The sequence below is a fragment of the Eutrigla gurnardus genome (genome assembly GCF_963514095.1).
Source record: "Eutrigla gurnardus genome assembly, chromosome: 3".
Lineage (NCBI taxonomy): Eukaryota > Metazoa > Chordata > Actinopteri > Perciformes > Triglidae > Eutrigla > Eutrigla gurnardus.
In genome coordinates this window covers 6,388,794-6,403,021 of record NC_139917.1, presented here as the reverse complement: position 1 = coordinate 6,403,021, position 14,228 = coordinate 6,388,794, and the positions used below count along the sequence as shown (strand labels likewise).

General features: G+C 41.0%; 1 protein-coding gene across 5 annotated transcripts in view; it reads right to left on the bottom strand.

Moving 5' to 3' along the window:
- The window catches only part of LOC311010747 (teneurin-3), a 317,927-nt gene extending 309,164 nt beyond the window's left edge, over window positions 1-8,763 (bottom strand). For 3 of the 5 annotated variants that reach the window (XM_084005346.1, XM_084005347.1, XM_084005350.1), the window contains exon 1: window positions 8,710-8,763. The gene's annotated coding sequence lies outside the window, so the exon portion shown is untranslated. The remainder of the gene's footprint in view (window positions 1-8,709) is intronic. The other 2 variants (XM_084005348.1, XM_084005349.1) reach the window with 1 other exon arrangement.
- Between the last annotated feature and the right edge of the window lie 5,465 nt (window positions 8,764-14,228).

Sequence of the window (14,228 nt, the reverse complement as noted above, 5' to 3'; positions counted from 1 at the left end):
TTCTAACAAAATCTGCCGAATGGAACACAATGAGACGTTAACACTTTGCACTGAATCTCAAATGAATGGAGGTTTTACTTTGTGTTAAATGAACAGGGGGGGTTGAATGAGAACGTCCTGTCTTTGACTAAATGTTAAAAATTAAAAGAAAACGTACAGCTAATTTGAACATAAATCATTTTTAAAATGTTGCTTGTGGTACATACTAACATGATCAAATTGAATGGACCAAAGAAAAAAAATAGGCCTAATCAAAAGTCCCATTTCCAACAACATCTGTAAATCCTCCAACTAAAACCACTGAAAACGTTTTCACTGAGCTCAGCACAGTAACATGATCTGTCACTCCACTGACCTTAGTAAAAATGGATCAACCGCAGCCAGGACAGTAAGAGTAAACGTATGGACTAGTGTCCAACAATAATGTCATTGTATCTGTGTTTAAACTGGTGCAGCATGCAATTGCATTCACACAATACTAGAGAGCCATGTGCTGCTCTGTCTGGCCCCTGGCTCAGCGTGCTGGTGCAGCCTGTAGTGCCTTTTCAAACACATACATATACAGACGCACAGACATAACCAAACATAGATTTCATCAATTGCCAGTATATTGTGCTATAACTACATTAGGGACGAGGGGACTGGAGCAGAGAGAGATGGAGTGATAGACGGATGGAACTAAAGTAACATATTGTGACAAGTCAATTTCACCGGCTCACTGGGGAACCACGAAGCAAAAAAACCTCTATTTGTAACAGTGTTTAGACACACACCAACACTCACTGGTGCCACCAGCCTCCACATAATCCACCTGATACCACAACCAAAACATGGTGGAGTTGTGAGAGGGGGAACGTAGCAGGATGAGTGTGATGGGAAGCACAACAAGCAGCATGAGAATCTGACATGAGGACGGGAAGTTGTGGAATAAGTCTAAAGTGTGTGTGTGTGTGTGTGTGTGTGTGTGTGTCATTAGACATAGTCCACAGCTCTCACTCTCTCACTAAATCCAACCAAACACATAATTATATATTCAAAGTCATCTAGGAGCAACCAAACCATTACACATGCTAATTATTGATGTGTTTTCATTCAATTACACACACACACACACACACACACACACCGTTGCTATTTCCATTTTGGACGTTCACAAGCGAGTGAGGACTGAGACAATGTAAGCTGCAGGAGTGCTCCACTAACCAAGCTAATCAGGAAATATTATAATCAATCACATTAAAATGGTATTCTTTGATCAATGCACACATGTGCTGTATAATAACATGGTACCTGTTGAGTTGCCATGGTTACAGTCATCCCAGCCACATTATTTTGAATGCAATCATATCTTGATTGCAATGAAATTATTTATTGTGTAAAATCCTGTGTATTGTTTGATGAGAAGAAGAAGCTATGTAGTTGGATGAATATGGAAAGCAACGAAGATAAATTAGTATGAATAAAAAACATTAACAGGATAAAGTTACAATATATTTTAATTAAATGAACAAAAGAAGAATGCCATAAAAATAGAATAAAGTAACTAGACCATTAACGTGTTGTGTTCTCCAACATTTCATTGTCTTTACCTGCTGATTTATATTTAATGTCACTTCTAAGTTTGTACTAAAGTTATCTCTTAATTAGTCATGATTCATTAAGCTCAGAAATGGCATCATCCAAATTTAACTGATGGATTTGCACGTTGACTGAAATTGATTGAAATGTTTGATAGTTATTTCTGATTCCATTCAATCTTCCACAAATATTTTCTGTAAGAATGAACTATAATGTTGTCAATTTTAATTAATATCCATACCACAAAGCAGTTAAAAGCTGGTTATTTTAGATTTGCTATTTCCTTCATATCTCTCTTTCTCCTCTTCATATTGTCAACGGCCCTCAATTCCTTCTTTACCTTTTCCTCTCTTGCCATCTCTCTGTAAGATTGACTGGTTGAGCATCTCCGTCTGTGTGTGTGTCTGTGTGTGTGTCTGTGTGTGTGTGTGTGTGTGTGTGTCAGAGTAATGACAGTCGGGGTCCGTGGCTGTAAACACCGTTTCCCATTAGCTGTGCACTAACTCAGAAACAACTCTGTTGGGTGTGCGGGAGAGTGCCGATCCTAAATGATGTGTTAGGTCCTGTAACTGGTGACTATCTATCATCAGAGAGTGACAAGGGTGAGCTAGGGGGGGAGAAACAGGCGTAGAGAGACAAACAGACAGACTGAGTTATCTTCACTTCTCATTGAAACCCTTAAAAAGGTAACGTGGATAGAAGAAAAAGAAGAAAAAAGGTTGTAAAGAAGAAGTCAGCAACATAGAAGACGGAGAGGGAAGCTGCTCATGGGAAACAAATATATTGGTTTGAAAACCGGACGTCACTCTTCCATTTTTAACTTTAATAAAATAGTTTTGATTTCCAAGTCCCCGATCCTAAACTGCTCGGTGATCGCTCGCCACAATCCCTCATAGAAACAAGTGTTAGATCCTCGTCTGAGTAAAGTAGTAGCTGTTCAGCAAACATACCTTAAGAACAACAGTGCTATGATCAAAGTGCTATAGGTAAGAACATGGAAGTGCTTTTTTTTGGGGGGGGGGGGGGGGTGTTAGTAGGTCATGCTACAGACTAGAGTCGAGGTGAAGTCTGAACAGGTGAGTCTTGAGCCTTTTTCGGAAGATGGCAAATGACTCTGCTGTCCTGACATTGGTCGGGAGTTCGTTCCACCACTGAGGACCAGAACAGAGAAGAGTCTGGACTTTGCTGAGCGACATTTGTTTGATTTCAGCGATGGTGGTACCAGCCGGCCAGCTGAAGTAGAGGAGAGAAGTGCTCGCTTCAGGGCATGAGGTTTGACCAGTGTTTGAAGGTGGCCCAAAGTATGCTTTAAAATCAAGCAGTATTTTGCAGTTTTATATGTGATATATATGCCCAAAATATGTCTTCTCTACCTCATATACATTATGTCATCCATACTTATAAATATGGTCTAATGATCAGTTAGAAATAGGTGCTTTTAAATATGAATAGCTATTTACAGACTGTGTGGGCTAAATGTTTGCTATAGGGTAGGCAATTAAAATATGCAATAACTAAGATCTGTGTATATGATATAGTACTGGCGCTACGATATTTACCAGAGGTTCCAAATTTGAGCCTTTATGTCCAAAATATTTTCTCCCTCCAGATGGCTACTTTTTTTCCCAACATGGCTGGCTACTCCTCCTCCTCCTCCTCCTCCTCCTCCTCCTACTACTACTACTACTACTTCAACTTCTACTGCTACGCATTTTGAAGTATATCCATAAATGTGTTTTGATATGAAGGTGATTGAAAATGTCAGGGTCACACAAAACTGCACACATAATACGATAGAGGACAAACGTTGTTGTGCTGGTGCTGCGTGGACATGCCAAGAAGAAAGCAGCAATCGTGATTTTTTTCAACCCTAGTCATGTGATGTCATTCCACCTGCAGCCATAAACACTGGAAATAATGCAAGCGTTAACGATGTCAACAACGAAACAAAGGAAAAGAAAAACCCAGTGAAAGCGTCTCCATTCACGTTGCTACTAAGAAAATCACCACACACCAATTACATATTCAATCAGTGCAATTAGTGAGTAGCCTTCTAATTAGCAATTAAGTATACAATTACATCAACAATATGCTAACGAGACTTGCTAATAGCTAGCTAGACTCTCATCAACAGAGGGCTTTGATTGCTGTGGTGTTGGAGGGCCTCTGGAGGCGTTTGTTCTCTGTAATGAATGGACATGTTGAATGGAATCAGCAACAGTAAAGATCTACAGGGACTCAAAGACAGCCAAGTTCAAGAGGACCAGCAAGGGCACGGAGCGACAACTGGACTCTTGACAGTGATTCTACAGTGTGTTTAATCTGCACTCTCTCTCTCTCTCACCGTTGAGTGTGGAAACAAGGTCACAATGTGACCCTGAGGCCACTTCCAGTGGGGGCCAAGTCCCACTGCACAGGTGAAGTGCATAGTGTGCAGCACAAGCAAAGATGCACACATACATGCAAGTGTGCAATCTGTCATTGCATCATTGAACACAGTTAAATAAGATATATGTGTCGGTTCATTAAATTCAACTCATGCAGAAAAGTGTGCAGTCCATCAAAAGTGAGCCTTGAAACGCCGTCCAACGTGTGAATGTTCGGGGACAGCTGCAATTTACTGTTTCCTGAACACTTTTTTTGAATTCTGAACATTTTTGGAAATCTAATTAAAATGTTAAAAACAATGTGTATGACTTCCGTACTTAATGTTGATAGCTTTGAATTCTAATTGACCATAGAAGTATGGGAGTGGACATCATTAGTCACGTGTTTGTGGTTCATGCCGTTTCCCTCTGGGATGTTATGGTACAGTCCAGCCGCCTGCTGCACCACATCTCCCAGCAGAGGAGTCTGCTGCCTCTGGTTCACGACTAGTTTAATGGACTTCACCCACATACAGCGCCGGAACAACGGACAGAAACAAGCCCACTGCTCTCCGTCGCATTTCTCTCCCCTCTTCCTTCTGCAGGTCATTGTGAGACGAGAATCCATTTACAGCCTATGTGCTTCCTGTTGCTCTCTGTGTAATGACTCAGCTGGAAAAGAAAGTGCAGCGATTTGACAGACAAATTGCGAGTTGACCCAGGGGGCTTCTCGATTGATACTTTGAATCATTGACGTTTAAGGGGGAGCCATTACCATGGCAAAACATTGAGCTGGACATTACGTGGACCGTATTTCTACTCACTTTCTGTTCTGTTTAAAAGTTCATCAAGCCTGTAGCCTCTCCTCCCCTCCTGCCTGAAGTGAAAAGACTGGTGTTCCTGCCAAAAACCTCAGTTTGTAGGAAGCAAACTGAGGGAGAACAGTCTGAGTGCATGCAGACTGGGTATTTATTTTTATTTGTTTTTTTATTGCTTTTATTTTTATTATTATTTATATACTATTTCATATATTATTATTTTATTATTTTACTTGTGACTAATTTATTTCTATTTTTTTTCTAAAAGTTATATTTAAAGTTGAGTTTTGGTGGCTCAATAAATCAATGAATAATTGTGTTTATTAATCATGATTTCAATACCAATCAAAATAATCATGATTATTATTTTTTCCATAATCGTCCAGCCCTATTTCCTGGCCATTGTATTGGTCTTTATTGTCCCAAAGGAACCACCTCCCTACAGTTAAAGCCACTTGATTGGCTTTTATGCTCCCTCAGGGGCCCATGTCAGGAAGTGAAGAGGGAGGAAAGTGGATTAGGGGGTCAACCTTTAGAAATACCATCACAATCTGAAATGGACTCTCAGGAAGGAGTTTTAAGTAAAGGAAATAGTTAACAACTTGGTCGTCTATTTTATGGTTTATACTGTCATAAATACTGTCATTTTTTATCGCGGTCATTTCTCATTTCAAAAGTAGGTTCTTTACTGCAAGGCAGAGTGTCCCCAACACATGAGCACGAAATAAGACATTTGTAAAATTACAAAAAGGCAAATAATGTTTGTTATTATTAATAATAATAATAATAATAATAATAATAATAATAATAATGAATTTATTTCAGGGCACCTTGAAATAAACCAACACTCAAGGTCACCCTACAGTTTAAAACAGGTAACAAGCAAAAATAAAATAATTTATCAAATGAAATGAAACATTAAATAATACTAATAATACACATATATATGAGTGTGTGTGTGTGTGTGTGTGTGTGTGTGTGTGTGTGTGTGTGTGTTTGAAAGTGGAGTTAGGTGGGGTTAGGTATGAATGTCTTTCTGTGAGAAGCAAGAAGGGAGGAGTCCTTCTGTTGAGTAGTCATGAATCATCTACAGTATGTCAGGGTGATTAGTACTTTATAAAATGCATATGCATATGACGGTGTGTACTTTGTGTGTTGTACTTGTGTCACAATAGAATAAGTTGAATGGTAACTTCTGTATCATCACTCCAATCACCAGCTTCTTGCCACCAGCCCTGATGCTTGTATTAAATATACAATATACAGGGTCTAGAAAGGAAAATAAATATAGCTGTAATCATGCGAGTGCCGTTTGCTTGCACTAAAATAAAATGCATTCTGTAAATGGAAGATAGAAGGCACATTTAGAGACATGTCCCATGAATGCAGGCATCAAATGCTTTGGACATGAAAACCATTATAGAAAACCAAGTGTGATTGATTTGTTATCTTTATCTTCTACAATGCAGATTTTCACACTGTGCCATCAGTGTTAATGTAGCAAACATCTATTCCAGAATAATTCATCCTACACACACGTTCTACTGAGCTTTTAGAACTCTCCATTCATGTACATCAACCAAAGCTGGCAGCTGTGTGTCTCTGTGCTCTCTCTGCACTGCAACGAGCTTATAAGTGCAACCACATATATCCTCAACTCATCATTGTGTTCTCGTTAGCTTAGAATGAGCCCTTCATGTAGTGACTGGGTCCTCTTCAGGGACACCACCATGCACCACCGAACTCCAGAAAGTCTTTCATGTTCTCCAACACACGTGTGAACCTGCAGTCATGAAGTCACAACGCGGTGTAAAGTTGTGATATTATGGTATGATGACCGCCGAGTGCCCTGAACCGCATTACAAGTTACAAGGTTTGCTCAGTTTGTCTCCTGTTCCCGCCGCCGTGGAAAGGAAGGGCTCAGTGGAGGGTCGGCACTATTCAGGGGTTCAGCTGGTTGCTACACACTGGCCCTTTAAACTGGGGAGCGCGATTGAAATTGACATATTTGAAATGGAGTGTGTGTGTGATAGGGTGTGTGTGTGTGTGTGTGTGTGTGTGTTGTCCAACATAAAAGTCAACGTACCCACTTGGGACTTTAGCGGGAGAGTAGAGTAGATTGACCAAACAGAAAAACTGTGATGTGTACATTATTCCAATATGGTGTGTGTGTGTGTGTGTGTGTGTGTGTGTGTGTGTGCGGTGCGTGCGTGCTGCGTGTGTGCGTGCTTGTGTGTGTGTGTGTGTGTGTGTGTGTGTGTGTGTGTGTGTGTGTGTGTGTGCGTGCATGTGTAAGTCAGCGTACTGTGCTGCTTACATCGCTGTGGGACTTTTTTAGTGTTTTGGTCAGAGCAACATCATATATCATGGTGGGTTTTTTTTTATAGAGCTGTCTAAGAAAGAGCAAAAGAGGGGGAGGGGGGAGGAGGAGGGGGGAGGGGGGAGGCAGGGGATGAGACAAGAAAATGTGACAGGAAGACAAAAGGAGGAGACCACTTGAAATGTTTTTAGTTCAACAGCTGTGAGGAGAAAAGTGTTCATATCTCGGAAAGCCTCATTCAGAACATCAAAGATGGAAATAAAAAAAATAATATTGTCTGGGGGGGGGGGGGGGGGGGGGGGTTCTGCAGATGTCTTTCACAAAGTTTCTGCTTTGTTCATATTGTTTTATCACATGTATTATTAGTAGGCTGGCTCAATCTGTTCCTATGTTTACCATCATTATCATCAACGTTACCTATGACTATTTCATCATTAAGCAACCACCAACAGAAATGATGCGGCTCAGGTTATGACTCATTCATGCAAAATATGATTATATATATGACTGATATTCATGTAAATATCAATATATGATGGGTCGACACAGGATGACAAAAATCACCCATAATACGTCACCATAATAGTCATGAATATCATCAGGAGTTACGAGGAAAGCTGTCTACCTAAAGCCTGATTCAAATACAAAAACAGACCCTTTAATTAAGCAGGCGACCTAATAATTTATGACTTATTTATATTTAGGATTTATGACTAGTGAACCATGTCGACTAAAAAAGTGTGTGTCCTCTCTGAGACACAATCAAATATTAGTTTCTTAACAAAATCTAAGTTGACAGGACTCCAGTATGTTTAAGTGCCGTTTTAAAAGTCAGAAGCATATTTTTGAAAATTCGTTTCAATAATCATGACATGGAAATGAGCCAAATGTAAGCTGTAATAGTAATGTTTCATCAAAATCGCTTCATTATATCTCTTTTATTTCCATCATAGTTCTGACATGAAACCGCTCACAACAAAGTCCATGGCTTCTCTGAAGTAACCGGGTCATGATTCACACTGTCATATAATAATAATATATTTATTGAGTGCCATATAGTCCCATTACATTGAAGAGAACGGCCAACATCGCCAACGCCAGGCAACTAGACCAATCTAGATTGGTATTCAAGAAGAAGAGGAAAATCATGTGAACTGTACCTTTGAAGCATGAACGTGGCAATAAACATATTTATTGACACATACCTACGCAAACGTTCTGAAATAATGGCGACAACGATGCACAGCAGAACATGCAAATAAACCAGAAGAAAAAAAGAACCACATTTTTCAGACCACCTCCTCCTCCTTTCATGTCCCACCTCTGTGTCCAGGACAGCCGTGATAAGCTGCAGCTTTTACCCGGCTGACAGAGGAAAGCATGAATGAAATGAACACTGAATACAGCGGCTCTGTGTGTTGGGTGTTTGTGGCTTCATTCAACACTTGCTGCGAGTTCCACCAACTCCCTGTGCAACAAATGATAGCCAGTACAGTTGGAAGAGCTAAACTCTGGACTGAGAGCTGGGAGCTCACACACACACGTCTTTGTCAGACAGCGTGCATGTGTGTGTGTGTGTGTGTGTGTGTGTGTGTGTGTGTGTGCGTGTGCAGTCATACATCATTACCTGTGTTGGCAGGTGTGATGCAGACGGGAGTCTAAGGTTGAAGCAGTCGTTCAGGAGCGTACAGCAGCTAAAAAACAGTAAAACATGGGGGTCAGAAAGGAGTCAGGATGCTACTGGTTCCAGTATGCAGGTCCAGTGTGGCCAGTATGTTCACTTCCTGGGTAAACTAGCGATGGCTGAATCACTAACACTTTATTTTGTTCTCCAGTGATAAAAACATACACAAAACTTTATGAAATGAAAAAAAAATTGTGGAATTTCTTGAGAAATGGGAGATTCCATGTGAGTGCAGTGACTTCATGCGGTGGTTAGTCAGAGTGCAGACTCTCAGTGTTTCTGGAGTCCTCATGTATGATCTTATCAGCTCCGGTACGTCACAGGAAGGTTCTGGTTCATGATCTTAAGAGAAACAGGATTCTTGCTGAGTTCACAAAATAAGATCTTAGTGATTATTGTTTAAAAGCACATGGAAAGTCCAGATTAAGAGAAGCAGGGTTCGTGCTGAATGACTTACATGATTTCTATTTGTCTTTTGGTCGACTGGAAGAGGAAATAAGAAGACGGGGGAAGCACACTACAACGAGAAGAGTGATGTGATATTTACTCACTCCATTTCTCCCCTCATGACGCAAACCGTAAATTAGTCATTTGCACCCAGCGGCCTGACATGAACCCTCCAGTCCCCAAGTCCAGAGAGTGGACCGGTACCTGGAGCAAGCAACTGAACCCGGAACCGCTCGGGTAGGTGGGCCGGCCCTTTCCAATATTAGTATGTGTGTGTGTGTGTTTCAGGGCTGTGTGTGCGTTACATAACACAGTGGATCAAACTGAATGTCCCAACTGGGATTAATAAAATACACCTGCTTGCTCTCCTCCGTCTTCTTCTACTTCCTTGTGGGAACTTGTAGAGGGAACTTTATCATAAAAGCAAAGAGATAAAGAGACGAGACATGAGGGTGAAGAAGAAAGACGATGAGACCACATAGAAACGGTCCGGTTCCTACTGAACTAAAAGCAGCAGCAGATGAACCCCAGTAACACTCGACAACCAGTCACTCGCTGCTAACCATCTTCTACCAAATCTATATTCCTAAACCTGAACGGGCATGAGCTCCATGTCTATGTGTTAGTGCCCCGCCCACACACACACACACACACACACACACACACACACACACACACACACACACACACACACACACACACACACACACACACCACAGTTTTTAGCTTCTACAGAGAAGTGCCCCACACTCTCACATTTAACAAGTGTTTGCTCTTTGCACCGATGCCATCGCAGACTATGACACAGAGGTGTGGAGAGAGAGAGAGAGAGAGAGAGAGAGAGAGAGATAAAGGAACAACAGGAACTAACAGTTGTACAATCCTGTCTAAGTGAAATATATTTTGAGATTAGCCAGAAATAGCACCCAAACATGCTCTTCTCTGAGTATCCTGAAGTATCACGCTCAGTCCAATATTTATTCTTATTATATTTACATTTCCCTAAATACTATAATTCAGCACAGTTGAGTTTCAGCCGAACGTCGGCTTCCACTGATATCAGTTAGATAATTAAGGTATTCCTGCTGGCTGAATAAGCAGAGCTTGAAGTGGAGAAACGTGTGTCTAAGTGGCCTCATTCAAGTGTGTATCAGCCAGCATCAGCAGGATTACTGCATTCTCAACTCCTTCAGGGAATCAAAGACACCAGCAGATCAGAGCTCTGTCAGTGGGAGTGTTATTATTACTATTATTAACTTAAGCTTCGTAGTAAAATGTACTACAGATAAATACACATTTTGTTATTTACACATATCACAACCTTCTTCTGAATATTCATTCATCTGGCAATGTTTTTCCTGTGAAATATGAAGAATGATTCATTCATTATACTTGATCAAAAAAGAAATAACACAATTATGATCAACAGTTCTTATTTCTTTGACTTAAAAAGGCTGTGAGACTGTTTTGATAACGCTCTCCACATTGTTTTTAATGTTCATAAGGCTCACACAGCTCAAAAGCGCTGGCACTGGGCAGCATTATCAATTCATTATGACTCGCCCAGAGAACCTGGTATGGAGAGGGCAGAACACAGAACCCAGTATTCCTGAGACGTACCAATGTGCAACAGTGCCACTCTAAATATGTTTCCATCATCAGACTTCAGCTTCCTGTCATATTTAGGACGGAGGCGTGTCCGTGATCGTTGAGGCAGGACGGTTTAAACAAAGTCTAAAGCCACAGCAGACGTGAGAACGCAGATGAATTACTGATCATTCACACCAACGCTGTGTTTCTTTATTGCTTCAAACCATAAGACTCAGTTTCATCAATGTGAAGAGAAGCTGGTTGGGTATGAAAGCATAAACGTGTCCCTCATGTCCCTCTATGTTGGTCTGCACTAACAGCAGAGAAGACATCATGGTTGCTCTTTTAAACATGATGTTTGTGATGCGAGCACCCAAACTGTGACTCAGCTGTCTCCACATGTATGTGTGGGTTCAACCAGCCACAAAGGAGAGCGATCGGATATATTTGGTAGTCAAAGGAGCGGCTGTAAAATGGCGGATAAACATATTTCATTTGATTCTTCACAATAAAAGGCCCGTTATTGTTATTGCTTTCTCTTCCTCCCTGCAGGAATAGTAGCCTTGTTTTATTGACCAACAGTCGCTAACAAAGCTTCACTCATTTGGCGATGAACACATAGCCCTGAAAACTCTTCACAATAGAAGTCCCTTGTTATGTTTGCTGCTTAGTCTCTCTCCCTGCAGGATTAGTAGACTTGTGTAATTCAAGAGCAGGCGTAGATCCTTAATATCGAGTTCACGTTGCTTCCGTCAGACTGCAGATCTATCTGACCCAGATGCAGGACTAACAGACTTAAAAACGCATTCTTCCCTGCTGTCCCTGGCCTTTTAAATAGCGGACCATCTCTGTATGCCTTCTATTGTTGATGTTGTTTAGATTACATTGTCCATTGATTGTTGTGTTTGTTCTGCTGGCTGCACTACAAATGGCCCCGGTGGGATAATGAAGATACCTTGAACCTAACAAAGCTCTGCTAATAAGATAAACACACAATCATGTAAATTCTCCACAATAAAAGTCCTCCATTATTTTCTATGTAAAAGCTTCTACTTTGAACATTAAAATGAAAGTTGTTTTTGAGCCACATGAGCTCAATGCATTCAGGCCACCTAGACATATGGTCTGTGTGTGTGTGTGTGTGTGTGTGTGTGTGTGTGTGTGTGTGTGTGTGTGTGTGTGTGTGTGTGTGTGTGAGAGAGAGAGAGAGAGAAAGACAGAATAGAGAGAAATGATTTGTGCATGTGCAATAACTTTAGCAAATATGTGATTTAAGCATTGACATTTCTATTTTAATGGGAAACATCTAAAACAAATAAGGAATATTCAGTCATTCCTCTATTGATCTTCATCCTGGAAAATCCACTCAAAGTCATCACACTCTAGTATCCAGGATAACAACAACTATTATTATGAATGCTGCTGATATTAAATCAGTATTTCACAGACAGCCAGTGATAACCCAGCCTTTTCTCTCAAACACACACTGCCTCAGTGCATCAAAGATAAAAGTTGTATTCCATTATTTCTGGGACATTTTATGACTACTAAAACAAGAGTGATTACAGCCTGGGGGGGACACGCTTTTACAGGCTAATAACTGATTCACAAAGCTGCAGAACAAAAGAACTAAAAATAAACGCTGAATACGTACCAGTGAGATGCAGATGAAAATGAAAGCAAATATGAATTTGCACGTTTGAGGTATAAACACGCTTAGCGAAACTGCAAAATGCATCAGCCTACTGGCTTTTGCACCATCAATATTACAGAAATCAATTATCTTCCCAAATCTGAAATGAACGTCAACCTAAAGTCCACAGTCCACATGAGTCCCTCCAACGCACTCCACTGACACTGATAGAGAAGCCTCTCAACCAGAGGAGCTGCTGCCTCACACACACACACACACACACACACACACACACACACACACACACACACACACCTATAACTCAGGGATCGAGAGGGGTCCACTAATCTGAAGATCTGTGCTTCAAATCCCAGCTCCTTCACTCCAAGTGTCCTTGGGCAAGATACGGACCTGTAGTGTGAATGAGCAGGTGTGTGGTAGCCTCTGCCATCAGTGTGTGTGTGTGTGTGTGTGTGTGTGTGTGTGTGTGTGTTAGTACCTAGTGAATGTTGTAAAGTGATTTGAGTGGACCAGAATGGGCTCAGTAAATGCAGGTCCATTTACCATTACACTTGAACAATTAACTCCTTATTAAAATAAATCAAAAGTAATAATAACTTAATTACATCCCACATCGGGAACAAAAGGAACAGATGAAGAGAATTAAAGCTTGATTTTGAATAAATCCTGTGAAAATACTCTGAAATGACGAAATCTTTTGAAGCATGAAGAACATTTCTTTGGAGTTCACGTAGCAGCAGAGGCAGATTGTTAGACGCCACGCCTTTAACACAGCAGGACATGATGGACACAGAAGAATGAAACATGAAATGGGCATATTTCCACTTGAATATACAACATTTGCCACTGCCATAACATCAGGATTCATCGAAACCAAACGGGTTACTGAACTAAGTGACTGTGGTGGGAGGAAGCAGAACATTGATGTGCTCCACTGAACTCCACACTGATCACTACACGCTACACATTGATCACTGATCACTACACACTGATCACTACACACTGATCACTACACGCTACACATTGATCACTGATCACTACACACTGATCACTACACACTGATCACTACACGCTACACATTGATCACTGATCACTACACACTGATCACTACACACTGATCACTACACACTACTCACTGATTACTACACACTGATCACTACACGCTACACATTGATCACTGATCACTACACATTGATCACTGATCACTACACACTGATCACTACACACTGATCACTACACACTCCACACTGATCACTACACACTGCTCACTACACACTACACACTGATCACTACACACTACTCACTGATCACTACACACTGATCACTGATAACTACACACTATACTATAACTATACACTAACTTCAAAGTCTCACGATACCCGATCCATGACTCTATAATGGATTCATCTAGGAATTCATTGATAATTCGTATCGATTGAGCCGAATATCCGGTCGCATCGGTTTATCGTTCACAACCCTACTACACACTGATCACTACACACTACTCACTGATCACTACACACTGATCACTGATCATTACACACTGATCACTACACACTGATCACTACACACTGATCACTACAAGGTGATCACTACACGGTGATCACTGATCACTACACACTGATCACTCCACACTACTCACTGATCACTACACACTGATCACTACACATTGATCACTAGGGCTGGGAATCGATCCGAATTTCCTGGATCGATCCGATTCCGATTCATAAGGTCACGATCCGATTCGATCCACGATTCGATCCGATTCGAT